This window comes from Aphelocoma coerulescens, chromosome 10 (genome assembly GCF_041296385.1).
Source record: "Aphelocoma coerulescens isolate FSJ_1873_10779 chromosome 10, UR_Acoe_1.0, whole genome shotgun sequence".
NCBI lineage: Eukaryota > Metazoa > Chordata > Aves > Passeriformes > Corvidae > Aphelocoma > Aphelocoma coerulescens.
In genome coordinates, this window is record NC_091024.1 from 10,130,397 (window position 1) to 10,150,240 (window position 19,844).

Here is a 19,844-nt window from a genome sequence, read left to right on the forward strand (position 1 = left end):
AACAGATATTACATGATGGTGTCCCTTTAAATGCCATGTGAGTGGTGGGAAGCTTATTAATCAATGGTTCTGCAGGACAGAAGCTGGGGGTGACTGGGGAGGCAGGTGGAAGGTTTTAGGCAGATTTTAGCTCCCCTGGGACAGGTGAGTGGTGACCACCTGTGGACATCCTGCAGGAGGAATCTGCAGCACTTGCAGCTCTCTGCTAGTGCTGTTATTTGCATTATCCAGGGATTCCCTTTTGACCTTTAGCAGTTTTTATTTGGGCTCTGCTGGATGACTGAGTCAGAGGAAGACTTTCTCAGGTTAGCAGACCCCTCTGCTACTTGTCACCCCCATCGTACACCCATGTGCACACCCCTGTGGCCGTGAAACCAAGGGAGCAATGGGAAAGTGCACCTGGAAGCTTCTCAGAGGGCCCAAGCTGTGGAAAAAGCTCATAAAACACCTCCTTGAAGCCTGTCTCTTGTGGGAGGCTGTGTGTAACCTCCATCCTCACCCTCCATCAGGTGGCTTGGACGGGGGGAGGCTGCAGCTACAGACACACTCTTGCTGTAACAGCCCCACACTGGGGGGATCCAGCAGCTCTCACGCTGTATTTAGAGTTTGCAGGTTCAGTGGTGGTGGTAATTATTTATTGATTCGCAGGGTGGGGAGGCCCTGGCACAGGTTGCCCTGAGAAGCTGTGGCTGCCCCATCCCTGGAAGTGTTCAAGGCCAGGTTGGACAGAGCTCGGAACACTCTGGGATATTGGAAGATGTCCCTGCCCATGGCAGGGGGTGGAATGAGATGGGCTTTGAGGTCCTGTCCAACTCAAACCATTCTGGGATTCTTCTAATTGCAAGCACCTGAGAAGTGAAGTAGTGCTCTGACACCAATGAAAGGAGGCTGTGATCAGCCTGCCATTTTGATTACCTCCTTCAGCAATATCTTTCATAAATTAAAATTTGGATTGTTCAGCTCAGTGCAAGGAGATCCACCCCTGCCTCTCCCTGCTCACCTCATGCCATGTCCTTGCACCCTCACACATAGGGCAAATTCAAAGGCTTTACTGATTGCTGAGTTATGGTGCTTGAAGCTGGTTGGTTTGACACAGAGCCATGAGCTTTCACCTTTAGGCATGCTGGGTTCCCTTCTCTTTCCACATCTAAGGTGTTTGTCTTGTGTGGGTTTGTCCTTAGGAAGCCAATTCCTAAGGAATTGAAAGGCACAAGGAGTGGTTCTAAGTTAGGGATGTCCCATGATGGGACTGTGCACTGATGCTCTGTTATCAGAGCTCTATCTCCCTCCACAGGCTCTCAGCAAATAACCTTTCAATTGCCAGGGCAATAAAAGATGTCAGGGGTGACTAAAGATGTGGCAGCTGGTGCTCTGTATCTCCATGCAGTCAAGTCCTTCAGATTTTCCTCACTCCCACAGATTTTTCCAATACTCATTACCAGTCTCCAGCACTCCCTGAGCAAGCTGAGGGTGTTGAGCACCCAGCAGGACTCAGTCCAGGCTGAGCACATCTCTCCAAGCTTCCTATTCCCATACATCTGATCATGTCCATCACTGCAGTGCTAGGTGTCCTGACCCTGGGCTGAGCTGGGAGCGTGTGGTCCTTGCACAGTGCCTCAAGTATTGCTTACATCTGCTATGTTTTTCATGCAAAATGGGTTTTTAAGAAATAAGGGGTTTTAAAATGGACTAAAAAATTTTTACCGGGGCATCTGGTATTGCAAATATTTGAAAACGTTGAAATTTTTTCTTTCTTGGCAGTAAAAACAAGCCTCTTGCCCACTGTAGTCCAAGAACTATTGAATATGTTTTAAAACAGATCGTTTGGGGAGTTTATATAACTTTTTATGGTTCTGAACAGAAGATACTTTTCTCCTTAGAACTGGTTCAGAATCCTAAATTATAGTTGTTGATTTCTTGGCTTATGGGGAGCTATGTGATTTACACCAGTTAAGAACGTCAGAAAACTTCAAGAAACCTTTGAAAGCGCAAACCAGAGGAAGATGAGCTTTTGTTTTCCTTCCCAGATATTCATATCCTTGTTGCAGACTATGCCTGGATTCACTCCATTGCTATTGTGAACTGTGAGACTTTATCCCATCTCCATTCCCCAGGTAGCTGGAGTCAGGCACTGCAGAGAGCAACTTGAAGGTTCCCCAAGCAATTTGAAGGGATCTGAGGGAATCCAACCAGGGATGGGGCTACAGCTGCTTCAAGCTTTTTCCAGTTATTTTTTCCTGAGAATGACTACAAGGTCACAAGATCTGGGGGTTTTTTTGTGTGGCTTTCTGACCTACTGAATCTTTTTTTTTTTCTTTTTCTCATGCCTGTTGCACACAGATATACCTTTTACAGAAGCTGGGCTGAGGGGAGGAATTGGACCTGCATGTCTTGCATCTCAGCGGAGGACCTTGGCAACTGCATATGGTACAGACAGGGACAACACTACTGCTTTTTTTTAAATTTTTTTTTTAAAGTGCAGGGGGCAATAGGAATGGGAAAAATAATTTTAAAAATTCAGCATTGCATCCGAAATTGATCCCATGCCTGCGTGCTTGAAAACCCTCTATGTGTGACAGCTCCCTGTGCCCGGGTAGCAAACTAGCTTGGGAAAATCCAAATACAGACGGGATATTTTTGCACACAAAACCAGATGGATTTTCAGCTTATTGTGCGCCTGGACAAGTCATGGTGCTGGCAGCAGGAAGGTGGCAGGAATAAGGATCAAGGGATGGGTCTGGGAATGCCCCCCAGAGACAGCTCGTGCCTGGCCATGCTCATGGCCAGCACTGCAGTTGCTGTAGCTGGGGTTTGCTGATCCATAGATCCATCACCCCTCTGAGCCAGGGTAGGATGGCTCAGGGGTCTAAAAATGACCAGAAATCTAGCCCTGTGCAATAGAGGGTGCTGGTGGAGGATCCAGCCTGGCCCTTGAGATCCCAGCAGCCTTGGCACAGCCACATCACCAAACCACATCCCTGACCGGTCCTGCTCTGCAGTCTGGCCTCGTGCCCAGGTTGTGAAAGCTCTGTAAAAGCCAGATGCGTTGTTTTGGCCTTAATGTTTGTCCCATGGCATTTAAGAAAAAATTAAAGAAAAAAAATCTGGAAAAACACAGAAGGATAAAGTCCTGAGATATTTGGTTTAGTTAGATTTACTCAAGTGCTGCTGGGCTTGTCTCTGCCTGCTGCTGGCTGTCAGGGTTTCTGTCACCCTCCCTGGCTTTGTACGTGCAGTTCCACAAACATTACTCACATGTACACCTATTCAGTGACACTTTGGTCCGGTACAGCACAAGCTGGACATTTAGAGATGTCCATCATTCACTCTGACATAGCCACTTCTCCCCCCAGCCTTGGTAACCCGTAGCTGGAGCACATCTCTCCAGAAGAGAAATTCACTCCTTGCTTTGAACACAAAGTGCTGAGGCATCCGCCGCATTCCTTCCTGACATGTTCCCGTGGTTGGCTGCCCTCATCCCAAACCAGATGTCTTGTCTCTGATTTGAATGCTGCTGACTTCAGATTCTTGCCATTAGACCTTCTGCCTGTTCCTGAGGGAGGTGAGGAGCTCCAGGTTGTTGGATACCTGGGCTGCCACTGCTACCCAATGAAGCAGCCACTATCAGGGTCAGAGAGACCAACAGCATCATAAAACACTTTAAGCAAATTCCTTCACTTTGTCCCTTGGCTGTGATGGCCATTTAGTGGGAGCAAGGTTTTCATGTGCACAGCCCTGGTCTGGTTTTCCCATTGCTGACTCTTCTTTGAGCCACTTGCTTGGTAAAAGGATGGGGGTTTGTCCTTACTTCAATTTTCCTCCTCTTACGAAGAGATAAATCTGTTAGAATCTGTATTTTCGTTTCCCCTGCCCATTTTGTTTAATATCATGCCATAATTATTCCATAGTTTCATCTTGCCACAATGCTGGTTGAGGCTAAACTCATCCAATTTTTGGTTGAACGATGGATATTCTTTCCACAAAAAGTTCCTGGTGAGATGAGGGGAAGGCAAGGGACAGTCTGACTACCAGCACTGGTGAAGCCAGTGGATGAGTCCTCATGAACAAGCAACTTGAGATTTTCTTATCAATAGTGTAAATGTCACGCTTGGTTTTGTTTCTCAGCTGCATGTACAGAACAATGTCTCTTTTCTCAGCAGTGCTGTCCTTTCACCTCCTTCCCCTATAAATTTTGCTCTCAATTTAATTTATTTGCAGCCCTACCTTTGGTAGGCGAGGCAGAAACATGGGCAGAGTGTGAGATTGGTCTGATCCCGCAAAACTCTGCAGCTTTTGCTTTCAGGATTGAATGTTGGGCTCTAATAAATTGAGGGGGAACCTGGTGCCAGCTCATTTTAAACAAAACTGGCATCTTCTGAGCACTTTAAAATTGTAGAATCACAGAATGGTTTGTGTTGGGAGGGATCTTAAAGATCATCTAATTCCAACCCCTTTGCCACAGGCAGGGCCACCTTCCACTAGACCAGGGTGCTCAAAGATTTAAAGGAGGCAAAGATGTGTCCATAGAGCCAATGGAAGTATTTGTGCTCTCTCCCTCCCCATAAGTACATCACAGTAACTCAGAGGAGTAGCACGTGCTCACTTACAGAAGATGTGCTATAGAAGAGTTATCACTCATCAGGGGAGATGTGGGCTTAATGCAAAAAAGAGCCTGAGATGGCTCAGCACAGCCCATAGCTGAAACATGTTGTGATACCCCTGGGTAAAGATCAAACTGTAAAGGTCTTACCAACATCTGATTCTCCTCAGTTTTAGTTGGATCCAAATCTAGCAAAAGGGCATTTTTATGTCTGGTCACAGTCCAAAAAGATATAGCAAAATCACCTGGAGTTACAAATGTGTTGCAGAACCTGTCCCTAATCACATTAAGAGCTCTAAACTGTAAGGCTCGATTGTTTGCCAAATGAAATATTCTCCTCCGGTATTTGCAGAAAGGAATTACAGTCTGTGAGTCATGTTTTTCATTTGGTATTGAAGTACAGTTTCTGTTTTACAGACCCAATCCTGAGCTTGGGGAAGAAGTCATTAAAAAGGCTTTGTTTTGTTGGGAAATAAGGGCGAGGTGACAGGTCTCAGACAATGTATTTTGGGCTCTCAGTTTGCAGCTGGGCTTTCAAGCCCTTGAGGTTCCCAACATCAGGTTTTCCTCTGGGGTTCTCAGAGAGGTAGTGGGGGCTGTTGGATTTGAGGTTGTGCTGAAATAAACAGAAAGGCCATGTAATCCCAGGGCTTTGGTCTCCAGAGCTTCAGTGGCAGCTCCTAAGGTCAAGAGGCTCTCTGCAGAAATGTCTGGTGGGTCCCCAGTGACCACTGAACTCTTACTCCAAGCTTGAAGTGCCTCTAGGCCTTCCTTTTAGCCCACTCTGATATTAGCTGGCCACCAGCCATGGAGTCTGGGCTGGAGCTCTACCATGGTTTGCATATGAACTCCTGGTCTAGTGGAAGGTGTCCCTGGCCACGGCAGAGGGGTTGGAATGAGATGGTCTCTAGGGTCCCTTCCAACCCAGAACCATTCTGGGACTCAGTATCACACAATAAACTGATATGAATTGGGTGACATGGAGCTCTTGCAGTGGACAGGATGTGGGGGACAGTGAAATCCAAGAAAGGAAAACATTCAAAGCACCAAGTCACTGCTGAGAGGAGAAGCAAGGCAAGATGGTTGAGATGGCTCCCAGCTCCCAGCCATGGAGGATGGACCTTGCACAGACTTTGTCAATAGCAGCCCAGAGCTATGAGAGCAGAGCCCGCTCCAGGAGCATGGGAGATGCCCTTGGCTCAAACCAGAGCTGCTGCTGGGTGAACTGCCCATCACACCACGCTTAATACACTGAAGGAAATGCTTGCTCAGAGTCACCCTGTGTCCCACAAGAAGGAGAACCCAAATGGACTTTAAACCACCTCATCTTTAAAGCTGGGAGGAGGAGGGGTGGGCAAAGCCCTGTCATCCCTTGGAAAAAGGGGAGCACATCCCCCCGGGCTGCCCGGAGGCCACAGGCTGCCCCCAGCCTGCCCCCTCCTCATCCTCAGGGAGGAAGGAAGCACAGGTCAGCAGTCACGCCTGGGGGATTTTGGCCTGACTTCTCACAGCGTCTTAATATACCCCAGCTGGCAGCAATAATTGGAGAGTTATTAAATAACTGTCTGCAGTGACATACAATCTGCAGAGCACTGTAACAATTATTTTTCATTTGCTTCCCTCTATCTCAACGTGTCTCTATCTCCCCATCCTACCCCGCTGCCATTCCCAGGAACAATTTACTGTAGTGATTGGAGGGCAGTGAGATCTTCTCCAACAAAGAAACTACTTTATTTTCTGCCATGGTTAATGCCCCAGTTTAATGAGTCCTTCATATCATTCTCACCACCCTAAATTAAAGGGTAGCCTGTGCAATTAAACTGTTTAGCTTCCAGAATGCCCCTCACAGTTATCTGCAAAATGGGTTGAAATGCAGCTGCTACTACCATTGCTCATACTAAAACTGGCAAAGGGAAAACCACTTTCATCTCTTTATTTTTAGTAGTGTGCCTTTACTTTCAATTAAACTAATTATTTGTACCATCTTGTTCCTGATCATTGTCCCATGAGATTTTCCCAACCAGGAAAAATTTTATGCAATACATGACTGTAGATGCTTGGACCTTCATGTTTGTGTCTTTTGGGAATGAGGAGAGAGCTGGGATTTGCAGTTCTTAGTCCAATGTTTATCAGTATTAAACCAGAGTAAAGTTAGTTTGCAGTGGATTCACTCCAGATTTAAGATTTGTTAGATGATACTTGCTCTTTTTTCCTTTACTTTTTAGATCAGAATTTGCTTTTTCCTTTATTTTTTAAATGTAGAAGTTTAATGATGAAAAGAAGTTCCCCAAAACCCTTCTCCCCAAATGTCTTCTTTGCATCCAGAACCTGCTGCTATATTCCCAAAGGTCATATAACAACCTGCACTAAGAGCATCCTTGAGAATCTGTTGATTCTTTTCATCAGGAGCTGCTTCACCCACCCCTGGTATTCATCCCACTTGAGATGAAAAGTAGCTGCTTTTTAGGGGTTGGAAAGAGGTTTGTCATTGCTTGGGTTGGGAGCAGAGCAAGAAGCCCCCAGAATGTCAAACCATAAGGCTCTGCAGCAACCCAAGGAATTCTACTTGTGATGCCTCTGCAGGGAAGTTTCTTCCTGCCTCAAACCTGTTGAGTTCCAATATTCATTTTAATGATCTCATTTTCTAAATAATGGGAAACAAAACAATGCATTCAATAGAAATGAGATTAGAAATAGGAGGGGAATGAATTACAAATGCAAGAGCCTGTATTTATTCCAAGGAAGATAAATCTCATTTTAAGTGGTCTCCAGTGAAACAGTGTCTTGCTAAGACTAAAACAAAGTAAATCTGGTTTTGTTGATAAATAAGTGTGAGGCAGTGGCAAGGAATGTTTTCTAACACTAGTTGGTTGTCATAGTATCCTGGGACTAACGATACCTGGGTTCTACTCCTGGCCTGGCCACTGTCTCTCTGCAGTAAATCATTTAACACGCTGTGCCGGCATTGAGGCACAAGCTGGAAAATCCAACTACAGTGAACAAATTACATCAGGGTGTGACCCTTGGTAAAGCTGTCACTGACAGGATTCTACCTCAGCAGGATGAAGGAGTTTGGGGTGCATCACGAATTGGAAGGTGGAATTAGTGGCATTTCAGCAGCCCATGCACAATTTGCTCCAGATTGTTGTGGGAAAGGCTGTTGGTGGGAGACCTTTTAATCTAGGGCTGGATCTGGCACGGCGATGCACCTCTTGTGTGTCACCCAATGTAGACACAACATCAGCAGCAGCTTGAAAATTCTCTTTTTTTTTTCCTCTTCTGTGATTTGGTCAGGTTTTCTGTCCACATGAGTAACAGGCAGGAAAAAAGATGTTTTCTCTGCAGAACTCTCCCCGAGTCCCTTCTCCATGTGATCCTGGAGCTGCAGTGAGGAAGGGACCATATCGGGGATTGATAAGATGGTCTGAACTGCAAACGCCAGCTCAGCAGGGAGGTAACACCATCACTGTGTTCTCACCTAATTGAAAACACATTGTCCCTCTGTCCCACACCTGGTGATTTGGAGGGAAGTGCTGGCATGAGCTGCAGTGGGATGGATGGGGTGAGGTATTCCTAGAAAGAATGTACACCCCGGAGCTGGCACGTGCCTAGCTGGGGTACGTAGAGCTGCTCCAAACAACGCCACAATCAGCAGCCTCATGGGCTGGAGCTGGAGAGTGGCCGACCCTCCTAGCTGGGAGCTAATGATTCCCTTCAGGATTGCATCATTAGATTCGAACTGAGTCATTATGAGGCGATTTGGGAAAACAAGTTGGAATTCATTACCGGGGAAACGCGCTGGAGCTGTTGCAAGAGTCTCCTGACGGGTGCCGGGTGGGTGCTCAGAGGCACCACCAGTACCTCGTTCCCGGGGCCAAGCACTGCTCTGCCCTCATAGAAGGAGCCAAGATCCGTGCCCAGTGTAGGCTGGTGGGATTCTTCTCTTATTCCACCCACAGCTGCTTCCTGATCCTTTCTGCCACTGCTCTCCATGTGACACCTGTCACAAGAATAAACAAACCTCAGTGCAGGGGGAGATACTGAAGTTGTGAAATTTGCACTTGTGCATTCCTGGATGCAAGCTCAGGAGCAGCCTTTAGCCTCTGTCAGCAGTTCCAGCATCATCTCCCCTGGTGTCCAGCTGCTGGCAGCCCCTTTGCCGCATCTGGATGGGAGGATATTTTCCTGCCCCGCTCACTGCCTGTTGCTGCTGGTGCCTCTCCAGGTGGGCACAGCTTTGCACGGCTCTCCCATCAGCAAAAGCATTTTCAGCAGGTGTCGTGGAAGGGCTGGAAAGGGACTACCTGCAAACAGGCGAATGGTTTGTGGCAGGTTCTTGGAAACCCAACAAAACCACATGCTGGTGTCAGTACTTGGGCTGCAAGTCGTTGTGTGAAGCCATCACTGAGCCACAGGAGGATTTCTACCCACAAAGTGTTGGCTTCAAAATGCTGGGTGAGGACAGTAACATCCTTGATGAAGGCAGAGAATGTGGTGTGAAGGATGAGTAAAGGTTTGGGAGAGCAGTAAGAGAAAAGGAACTCGGGGAGCAATCCAAGGCTTGATTGTAAGTTGGCACTCAACACTGATGATCATCAGACAGAAGAGATCAATTACTCAGGAAGCTTAAGCACCAACCAGGAGCAATACTAACATCATCTTGATGACTAAGGAAACAAGGACATGGATAGAGACCAGCGTGGATGGATACAGACACCTTACTTGCCTTTGCAGAAAGGTGCTATCCTGAAATTACTGCTGGGAGAGGCCAAGCTGTGGCCATTGAGGGTGAGCTGGGGTCTTTGTTAAAATGTTTATAAAGATGTGAGACCTGGGTATTTCCTGGCTGGAAAAGAAGATGATGATGTGTTTGAAAACAAAACAAGCAAATGTTTGCCTAGTGAGGGAGAAAAATTGTTTCAGAAATAATATGGGATAGTGGAGAAACTCCTCAAAAATCAAATATTGTGAGGACAGCAAAGCCCTGATGAGGTAAGCTAGCTGGTGGGTAGCAAAAACAACTGAGGACAGACCTGCTGAGCATTTCCCATCAGTTATTTTCTAGGGAGCTTCATGCCGCAGCTGCTTGAAGAGATGACGGATGACTGATCTCTGGTAAACCTCTGCCAGCTCAGTGTGACTCACCAGGAATGAGGAGGTTTGAAGGAACAGAGCGACAGTACAGAGTGAAGAAGAGGATTTCAAAAACAGGACTTAGGGCATCACAGCCCCCATTACCACTGCCCCATGCAGTGCTTACCATAGGACTGGCAAGAGAAAAGGCTTTGCATGTCCTCACACCTGCCTGTGATGCCAAAGCCACACAGAACAGGTGACAAATTCACCAGTCTGGGGACTGGGGTGGCAGTCCACCCTCTGCCCAGTGGCTGCAGGCTCAGGACTGGCTCTACTGGGTGACCCGTTCAAGTTAGAGCCACAAAATCAGGTCAGTCTTGTGAATTAGAGGTTGCACCTCAAAGAGTGGGGTTTTTTTCAAACTCCTATCAAAAAGCAGCAGGTCCCTGTAGCGTCAGTTGTTTGCCTGAGGGAGAAACTAGGTAAAAACTTTGTGAATTTGGATATAAAGGATTTCCTTTGGTTCCTCAGCAAACAATGTCTTACTGCAAATAACTGCAACTAACTGTGTGCCCTCAGCCTTGTTCTGTCCGGGGTGATGCTTAAACTGTCAATAATCCTAAGGCTGCTGTCACAGTGCTGCTCAATGGGGTTGACAGATTATATCTCTAAAGTCCCTTTATTGGACCTTGTTCCCAAAAAAGCTTGCAAATTGCTCTGATCTTGCCAGACAAAGGCGTTGCTCACTCTCGGAGTCCTTGGATATCCTACACAATAAGGTAGGAATTGGTGAGAATTACCTGAGATAAAATATCCCTTACAACATCAAAGTTCCTGATCTCTTAGCTGTCAGCTGCAGGTATGTGAAAGTCCTGACAGGCTGAAGATAGAAAGAAGAGATATAAAGCAAAAAAAAAGAAGGGAGGGGGAATGGAGAAATTCTCTGCATGAAACATTATATCGTTGGATTTGGCACAAAGGTGTCAGCTCAGGGGGTCTGCATGGCCAGCTGGGGTGTGAGCAGGGCACTGGCCTTTCAGCTTCTGAGATGAATCCACAGCAGCGGATACCAGGCAGCCAGGGACAGATCCTGATCCTTGGCACACCAGTGGATAAGGAGTTGGATTTCAATAGTCTTTGTGAGTCTCTTCTAACTCAGGATTTTCTATGATTCTATGATAAATGAAGCAGGAGTAACAGAGATCAGGATAAATCGTGATCATGCATCCCCCACATTTTCCCCAACCCTGTACACTCAGCTGTTGCTTGTCTTATACCAGTATGGGTGAAGTGGGTCAGTTACCAGAGGGAATCTCTGGTATAACACAGGACGTCATCCTTTTGCCATCTTTGCTCTGCACATTTTATAATAATTGACCTCCTTGAGTTGTCACAGGAGCATGGCAGGAGAGCTGGGGTCAGACTCCACCCAATGCTGCCCAACCTGCACCACTAATCTCCCTGCAAAAGTCCAGCTCACTGGCAGCAAAGCCACAGGTAGGTCTGAAAAACACATTTTCACAAAAGCAAAGTCAGAGTTGAGCTGAAACAAGATCTGGCTTGTTTGTCTAAAATCCTGCCCTTTCACACTGCAAAGACTAGACAGACCTTCCCTCTGCCCACTGCTCCCACACACCTAATCCTCCCTAAAACTGTGTTTTAGAGCAGATCAAATACCTTTAGGTTCTTAGAAAGGACTGGTTTTGGCAAATGCACAAATACTTTTCTCAAATGACATAAATATTGTATGTGATTTGCTGCCTTGCCAAAATGCAAACACACACACATGCTCTCCTAACTAAGCAACATTCTTTAAAAGTTAAAATCATTGCTTAGAAAGAAATATAGAGCATTTTATATATCCAAATTGATCACGCACTGCGTGTGTTGAAAATATGTACAAAGAATGGAACCCCAAAACTCCATTAAACCACTTCTGAGACAATACATCACTGCACCTTTATATTGCACCGAGGGGTTTAACAACCCTTCTCCAGGAAAATATTTTACTAGGTAACAAAAAAAAAAGTTATTGAAAACATATATTTGATACTTTTGGCAATTCATTTTACTACTTGCATTTCCAATTCATTGGTATAGTTCATGAAAAAAAATATTTTCGCAGTTGGGTCATGTTATTATTTCTCTATTTTTTTTTCTACTTGAAAGCCATGATACAATTTTTTTTTCCTATGAAACAACAAAGAGACAAAAGCTGCTTGCTTGGTGATCCAGTAGATGTTGTAGGGTCTGCTGGAAGTGTAGAATACACACAAACATGCCTACAGGAAATTATGGCATCTTTCTGCTTTTCTGGATAACCAACTTTATATCTGAACCAGCTAAAATAAAGCCTGGGAAGAACTAGTAGGTTGAATCTTCTGAGGAACAAAAAGAAGGTATCATTTACTAGAATATTAAAATATTCTTAAAAAGTAGAGGGCTTTGCTTCAAATTACCTGAACTGTCCTTGGCACTGACCTGTGTGTGAATCACCCTTTCCCTCCAGCACTGCTCCTCTCTTGGCTGGTGTGAATGCACCTCTTCAGGTTAAACCGTGGCTTGAACTTGACCTGCTCAGATTCCAGAAGAAGGCAAAGGAATCCCAGGAGAGGAGGAGATAAGCATTTCCTTAATCAGACTAACAGCACATCTGCACTGTAAAATCAGCTTGGGCTCAGATTCCTTTTCCCACCTAGAAAGTGATTTTCACCCGAAGCTGCTGGTGCTTAAGACCATTTGATCTGGCATCATGGCAATATGGGCACACTCTGGGCTTTTGCTTTCCCTTGGACAGAAAACACACCCATTTCGAAACAAACCTAAACCATGGGTGGCACCCTTCTCTGCCTGCCATCCATCCTCCCTTCTCCCTCCCCACCTGCCTCTTTCCTTCACATCTCTTCAAGAAGACTTTGAGGCAGATCTTCCATGCAAAAACCTGGGTGACACATCCTTGGAAGCACTGGTGACCTGCAGGCCTGGACATCCACACAAGGATTTCTGCTTCTTTAACCAAACTTCTCCTGGACCATGTGTGTGCTCACTTCCTACACTGCTGCAGGTAAGACTATTACGTTTGCTTTGAGAGAAGATACTGTGATTAACCACGAGCACATTGTATCCTTGTTTGTCTGGAGAATGACGATTTTCCATTTTAATTGCTTCCTGTATGACACATTTCATTAGGTCCCAGCCTCCTGTCAGCTCTTCTTCTCACTGCATTTGTTTCCTGATGTGTGTGTAATTACAACCATGAAAGTCCATCAGCAAAAGCACCGTCAATTTGAAAGATTAACGAATCTCATGCTTTCCCTCTCTCCTCCCCCCAAAATTAGAAAGCCCACTCTGTAGTTTCCAGCACACATCTATCATTACACACTCCTGGGTCTCAGGTAAATTAGCAACCTGATTCTTTTCCCTGCTGTCACTTAGAAGAAAAGGGCTTCTTATTTGCCATCCAAGGAAAAGTACAGTAAACCTAGAACTAGATAAAAGAGAAGTAATCAAATATATTTAACTGTACTCAGCCAAATCCCATTATTTGTATAGATGTTAGCTGGTGCATTTGAAGAATTAGGGAAGCCTTGTCTTATATAGGAAATAGTACTGCTTGATTGAAAAGCGCAATATCTGTGCTAGTGTTCCTCTGCTTACTTAAAATAAGAAGTTCTGCTTTATACAGAGATATATTTATGCATGAACGGCAGATATTTTAAAAGAGGTTTCATGTCCTTGCTCTTCCACTAAGCAAGTACATTTGGGATGAGGACAGCATCCCTCTGTGTTTCTTTCAGAGATGGGAAATGGCTCATCAGTGTGGGAATGTTCCTTGGATTGTCTTTCTCACTTCTACCTGAAAGATGTGGAAAAAATAATTTTAAGTAAGTCACCTCCTACATATCTGAGGGAACCAACTCCCCGGGGTGTGAGGAACAGCTTATGGGGTGTAGGGATAATGTAGGAGCAGGCTGGTGACAGAACATACTGGGAGTACCTCATGGAGATTATAACTATGGTGAGGCCGCAGGAGAGCACAGAAAGCCGTCAGCTGGTGGTAAGAGCCAGGTTTTGAAAATACACGGACAACAGGACAGCAGTGCTTGTGCAAGGGGTGCTCCTTCCCTTGGCAGCTGGTTCTGTGGGAAAGGGGGAATGCGCCACCTCTAGACAGCTGCAGTCAGCGGTCACCGCGCCTTCCCCTTTGGAAATCCCTCCAGTGCCAAAACAGGATGCACGGCTACTTGGAAAGTATACCCAAATATACCCAAACCCACCTCCTCACCCTTATCCATAGAACCAAATTATTCTTCAGGTGTCCCTGTGCAAACAATGTGAGTCTTACTGTGAAAATGTTTGATTAAGGTGTTCCAACACAAGCACTGCAATTCAAGTCCATGGATTGAGGGAAAGCTTCCCCTGGACTGTGCTCCTGACAGCACACATCTTTTCTCAGCTCAGTTTTGCGCTCAGAAGACACTGTTTTGTGTGCTATCCAGCCAGGCAAAGGACTGGGCTTCTGCAGAGAGCCCAGGTTCTTCAGGATGATGACCCAGCTCACCCTCATAACAATGGGCATAGCAAGATGAGGCACACTTTGATCCCAGATTCCAGTTTTATTTTGCTCTTATGAAACATCACAACTCAACGTTATTTCAGTACTTTGGGGAGAAGAAGGAGGTAGACAAGAGTCCCCACAATGGTTTTTCACATGCCTGAGTCAAATTACCTTCCCTTCTGTGGGGCTTCTTCTGAAGTAACAGATCATACTGTAACCAAATATTGCCAGCCAGGAAAGCCATTTTCCGTCCAGCAAGGAGGCTTCTTCCTTCTCAGCAGCCACTGAAAAGGGCCTTTGTTCTCAGGCTGAACACCTGGAGAGTGTTATCAGCAGTGGCCTCTCAGGGCCAGCGCATGGAGCAGCTGTGACAAGACCCAGCGGCTTTGGCGTCAGGAGCAGCAGCAGCACCTAAGGAGCTGCTGGCACCCAAAAAACGTCCTGTCTGGGCCATTGCATGTGCAACTTTGGGTGGTTCCTCTCTTCTATGGGGACCAGGGTCTCTCTTTTGTTTCTTTTCCCATCCTAAAATGTACAGCCTCACTCCAAAGGGTCTCTGGATAACCTGAAGAATGTGATACCTCTGTAGGGAATGGAGAACAAGCCTTGGCATTACCCTTCTGGAGACACTGGTAATGTGAGTGGTGAAAGGCTGGCACAGAGCACCAACATCCTGGGCACATGGTTTGACACAACACCTCGGTGAGTAAAAGGTGGAACTGTTGCCTGGCATGTGGGGTAGGACATTCAGCAAAGAGGGAGTTGCCTGAGGTGACCAAGGACAAGATTGGGCAGCAGCTGATGTGACCCTTGGCACAGCTTTTTGTTCTGTCTGTACGGTCAGCACCACTTCTGTCTGTGTCTGTGAAAAGACAGTCAGACCCACAACTGCTCAGAAACTCGAGGAAACCCAACTCATTTGGCCCATCAGGTAATTCCATGGAGGCAGAGGGTCCTTTTCCATACACCTGATGGTAGAACTGCACTGTATAAACCATCACCCCCAGAGACATCAGCTTCAAAATCAAAAGGTTTTCATTCTTCCACTGGATTTTACAGGATCTGAAGAAAAATGTGTGAGGAAAGATGGAGAGTCAGAAAGCAGAAGTTGTCAATGGATCTGCTGGGGGGTAACCTGGAGAGCTGCTGACACTGGCTGAACCTGTGCTGGGTCTGTGAGGGCTTTTACCAATGGCCTCAGTGGGAATTGTATCTGCAACCTACGAGTTTAGCAGGTCCAGACCTACAGACCGTTCTCAGTGTGTTAATTTTCCATTGAAGCCAGACAGTCCAAATCACAAAAAAAAAATCCCAAAACCCCAATATAATTCTTACTTTCCTGATAACCCAGATAAAATTTTTACTCCTACAAGGGGGTCATATATTGAGAAATTTCAACAATGCCTCATCACAAGATGCACAGCTCTGCAAAGTATCCATTCTGAAGCAGTTCTGCCAAATACCAAGAGAAAATTGCATAACATGAGAAGGAGCAAACCGCAGCTGAAGCTTCATCATCCACAGTGGCAGCTGAGCGTGGATGTCACAAGTTCTTCCATACCCAATGGCATAGTTTCCATTTTCTTTGGACTGTAGTAGTGAAAGAATAAACATTTCAAAAGGTTCAAATGAGACCTTTGAGTGCCAGCGCTGTGTCCCTGTGAGGTTGGGATAAACTGACAAAATAACATCCTGCAGAAAGCTGTGCCTGGGACAAACCACCATTCCTGTGTTCGTGTTCTGTGGTTTGTAGCACAGGGGCCACTTTAAACCTTGGTTTCTGTCCAGGCACCAGTACCAGCTCTCCCATGACTTTATGTTTGCACCTCTTTCTTCCTCATGAAGGGAAAATTTCCAGGTTTGTTCCTTTTGACTTTGTTCATGGTAGCACTCTTGACAGGAGGACTTAGTGCCTATTCAATGTCTTTGCAAGGAAAAGAGAGAAACGTCTCAGTTACATAAAAGTTTGTATCAAAATTCAAGAATCCAGATTAATTATAGAAGACTTGCCTTGTATCATTCAATTTGTTTGAATAGCTTTAAAGATTAAGCAGATCCAAGGCCTAACAGAACCAGAGCCAGTAAGACAATAGCTGAGATTTTCCTTTGAAACAAAATATACAGGTGGTTTCTGTGAGTTTCTGTGTCTATCTGCCTGGCTTTTTTATTTTTATGTCGTATCCAATATCACAGAACCTGGCAGTAGAAATCATATAGCAATTTGTGAAAGCTTGCTGCTGTTCTAGATATCATATAGTCTGTTCCACACCAGCAAAGACAAAACCAATGCCTTTACTCCTCGAGTTTTCATTCAAAATGATAATGATCTCTGGTAACAAAATATTTGGCAGTAGCATTATTTAAAATGCACAGAGGAAATGTTTGTCCCTAATTCAAGGGACTGTGGTCACACAGTCTCTATTCACTTGGTATTTACCAGCAAATGCCAAAGGCTAATCTGCAAAAAGCCCAGAAACAGAGTTAAGTTTATCACCCTCCATCCTTAACCCATCCCATTGTAAAGGAGGAAAAAAATAGTAATTATTGAATTTCTTTGTGGCCAGAGAAGTTATAAACCATGTTATACCCAGCAGGCTCTAATGGCTCCTTCGGTAAGTATCTAATTAAGTAGTTGGGGTGTTGGGTTCTTTTTCTTTCACAGCATACTTTTGTGTTTTAAAATCCCTTTGCATTAAACGACTTCTCGAGTTTTCCAAATTTCTCACACGCACAGAAGAGGGAAGTAAGAAAAAAAGCAGAGGGGAGATTTCGGTCGTGGGAACAGGAGGCAGAAACGAGGATTTGCAAAGGCTAAAGGCAAATCCTCCCCAAAATCTCCATCTAAAACACTGAAAACCGCAGCTACGGTCTGCCTGGGACCACTGGCTGTCTACAGAGGGGGAAATAAAGTCAGCCCGAGGGGAATGGCGGCATTTGGGGAGGAGAGGCCGCTCGCCCAAAGCCCAAAGCGGTTACAACACCTCGAGGGCTTTTGAACGGTGCAAATCCGGGGTTTGGGCAGTTTTGCCGAGCCTGCTCGGCATCCCTCTCCCGCCGGTCCCCGCCACCGCGAAATCCCGCTCTATCCCTGATAGGGGCAGCGGAACGCGCCGAGCAGTGCCGGGCGAACACACGATCGGGGTGGGGAGAAACTGCCCCGGCGTGAGGGAAGAGGAGCCGACGTCCGCCCCGCTCCCTCCCCGCATTCGGGAGGGATGCTCGGCTTCGGCGAGAACGGCGGGAGGTGAGAAAACTGCCGATCTCCGGGCCGGAGAGCCCGGGGAATGCTACCTGCTCCCGGGAAAGCTACTTGCCCCGAGAAAACTACGTGCTCCGGGGAAATGCCTCACAGCGAGCTACGGGGCCGGTCTCTGCCGCTGCCCGCCGCGGTCGCAGCGGCCACCACCTCCCCTCAGCCTCGCTGCTCCGCCGGGCACCACAGGGACACTCCCGCTTTCTCGGCAGAGCTTAAATCGCTCAAGTCAATAAGCTGGGTTTTTTCGAATGGAGCCACGTCGAGGTGCCGGAGATGGGCTGGAAGGGGCTGAGTCCCCGCATCCCGGCTCGGTCCTGCATCCCTGCTCGGCCCCGGGCGCACCTGCCCCGGCCCCGGGGCTGCGGGTCTCTGCCGGGGCGGCTCCTCCCCTGCGCCCCCGATCGCTCCGGCCCCTTCTCCCTCGTTAGGGAAGTGTTAGAAAGTTGCTGAAGTGCGAAATGAGCCTGCGAAACCTCGTTGTCCTCATTAAACTCTGACAAGGAGGGTGACAAGAAGCAGTGGAGGGGAAACAATGCGGCAGTGTTGGGGAGAGCCCCGCGCCGGGGCAGCCTTTGTGCCCGCACACAAAAGCTCTTGTTTGCATGTGTTAAAGTCCATTAAACCGCGGCAGCCCCAGGTGCAAACGCCAGCCCGGAGAGGCCGCGCCACTTTCCGCGCCCGCTGAGCGCCGCGGCCGCTCCGCGCTCGGCCCCGGCACTGGCGGGCGGCGGGGCCGGGGCACGGCCCGGCGGGCTCCTAATGAGGGCCCGGGGCTGGCCCTTCATTAATGGACATGGGTGGGTTTCGCTCTCTGTGCCCCCAGATTCTCCTGTCCCCCGCCTCGCCGTTAGTGGCAGAGACGGGACACAATGTCGCCTATTGTGCTGCCTAGCCCCTCACCCGAGGGGACACGACACGCGTGCAGCCCAGGGTCGTGGATGCTGACCTGGTGCCAAAGACCCTGCTGGACAGGGGCCGGGATTTGGTTTTTTCCCACTGTAGCTTGTAAAGGTGTCTTTGGACACCATAACATCATCAAATCCATACAGAAATTGTCCCCAAGGTTAGGAGCAGAGTAGTTTCCCGACTCGGTCCAAACAGCAGAATTCAACCCAAAAGGTGGAAAAGAGAGGAATTGTGCAGAGAACAGCCACAAAAAAAAAAGCCTTGCACAGGTCGAAGCCTACAAAAACAACCCCACAACAGTGTTAGCGTTTCACATGACTGGCATGGCACTTTATCCAAGAAAAAGTATTTCCAGGTTCTGTTGCAACAAGTCCACATCACTTTATCCCCAGTGGTCTGCCAGGGATCTGGCCCGAGGCTATTTTAAATTGTGCTGCTAATAACAATTCATTACAGTTGATAGAACTGGGAGACTTGCCTTTTATTTTGCAATTAGACATAAAGGGTCTGATCTGGCAAATGCTATGCACTGTGAGCATGTGAGTAGCTCTGCTGAAGTGATCTGGGACTGTTCATGTACTTAACATTAAGCCCATATGGGTTTGCAGGAAGAAAGTCTGAGATGGGATCATCTTTAGGGATGTTTGTTTACCTGCTCTGTTCTGTATTTTCTAGATTCACAATGGCGCCCTGCAAAACCTTTTCTCTGGGAAGACCTGGAGTGTCTCGAGTCAGCTGGGCACAGATCACAAGTACATTGTGAAGCCAAGTGATTCTTCCCGTAAATAAAAATGGTTGGCAGGAGCTTGATTTGGGAAGACATGACGGCACTGGGTACGTTGCATTGCGAACTGTTCAGCTGTGTGTACTGAGGCGTTAATGCAGAACTGCTGGGCATTGGGCCCAGAAAAGATGTGATGATGAGTGAGAGCAAAGAGGGAGGAAGGAGCAGAAGAAGAAAGCACGTTTTAGGCTTCTCAGTTCCTGCCTAGACAACCACTGCTTCCAAAACCTGGGCACCGTCCCACAACGCCTCTTATCAAGAGAAAGTAGGAAGCAACATGATCTGTGGACAAAAAAACATATTTGTTTTTTTCATTTGCCAATCCTGCAAACAATAGCTGTTTGTAGGCAAATAATCCTCAGGTCTGCATCGCAAGATCAGTGCAGGGAGTGGTTCCCATCAGCTCCGAAGTGCCAGACACACTGAATGGTTTGTAAGAAAACAGGCCCTTGAACTTCTTCACAGCACAGACTCTATCTTAGTAGGTTATCTCACACTTGCTTCTGTTCCTGCTCCCACTCTCGTCATCTTCCAATGCTTGGCCTGGCGGGGAGAAGTGAAAACTAGAGGAAATAGACCTTGTTTTAATAGAAAAGGCTTCAAAATGTTCAGCTGTTTGTTATTTCCTTGCCACTTACTTTTCCAATTTACTTTTGGAGCCAGG

The 19,844-nt window shown here is 46.9% G+C and overlaps 1 long non-coding RNA gene across 1 annotated transcript; it reads left to right on the top strand.

Moving 5' to 3' along the window:
* Positions 1-235: 235 nt before the first annotated feature.
* On the top strand, positions 236-3,669 carry LOC138116569 (uncharacterized). Its single transcript, XR_011154210.1, has 3 exons — positions 236-305; positions 2,341-2,427; positions 3,354-3,669. It is a non-coding gene; the product is annotated as an uncharacterized lncRNA (long non-coding RNA).
* The last annotated feature ends 16,175 nt before the right edge of the window (positions 3,670-19,844 follow it).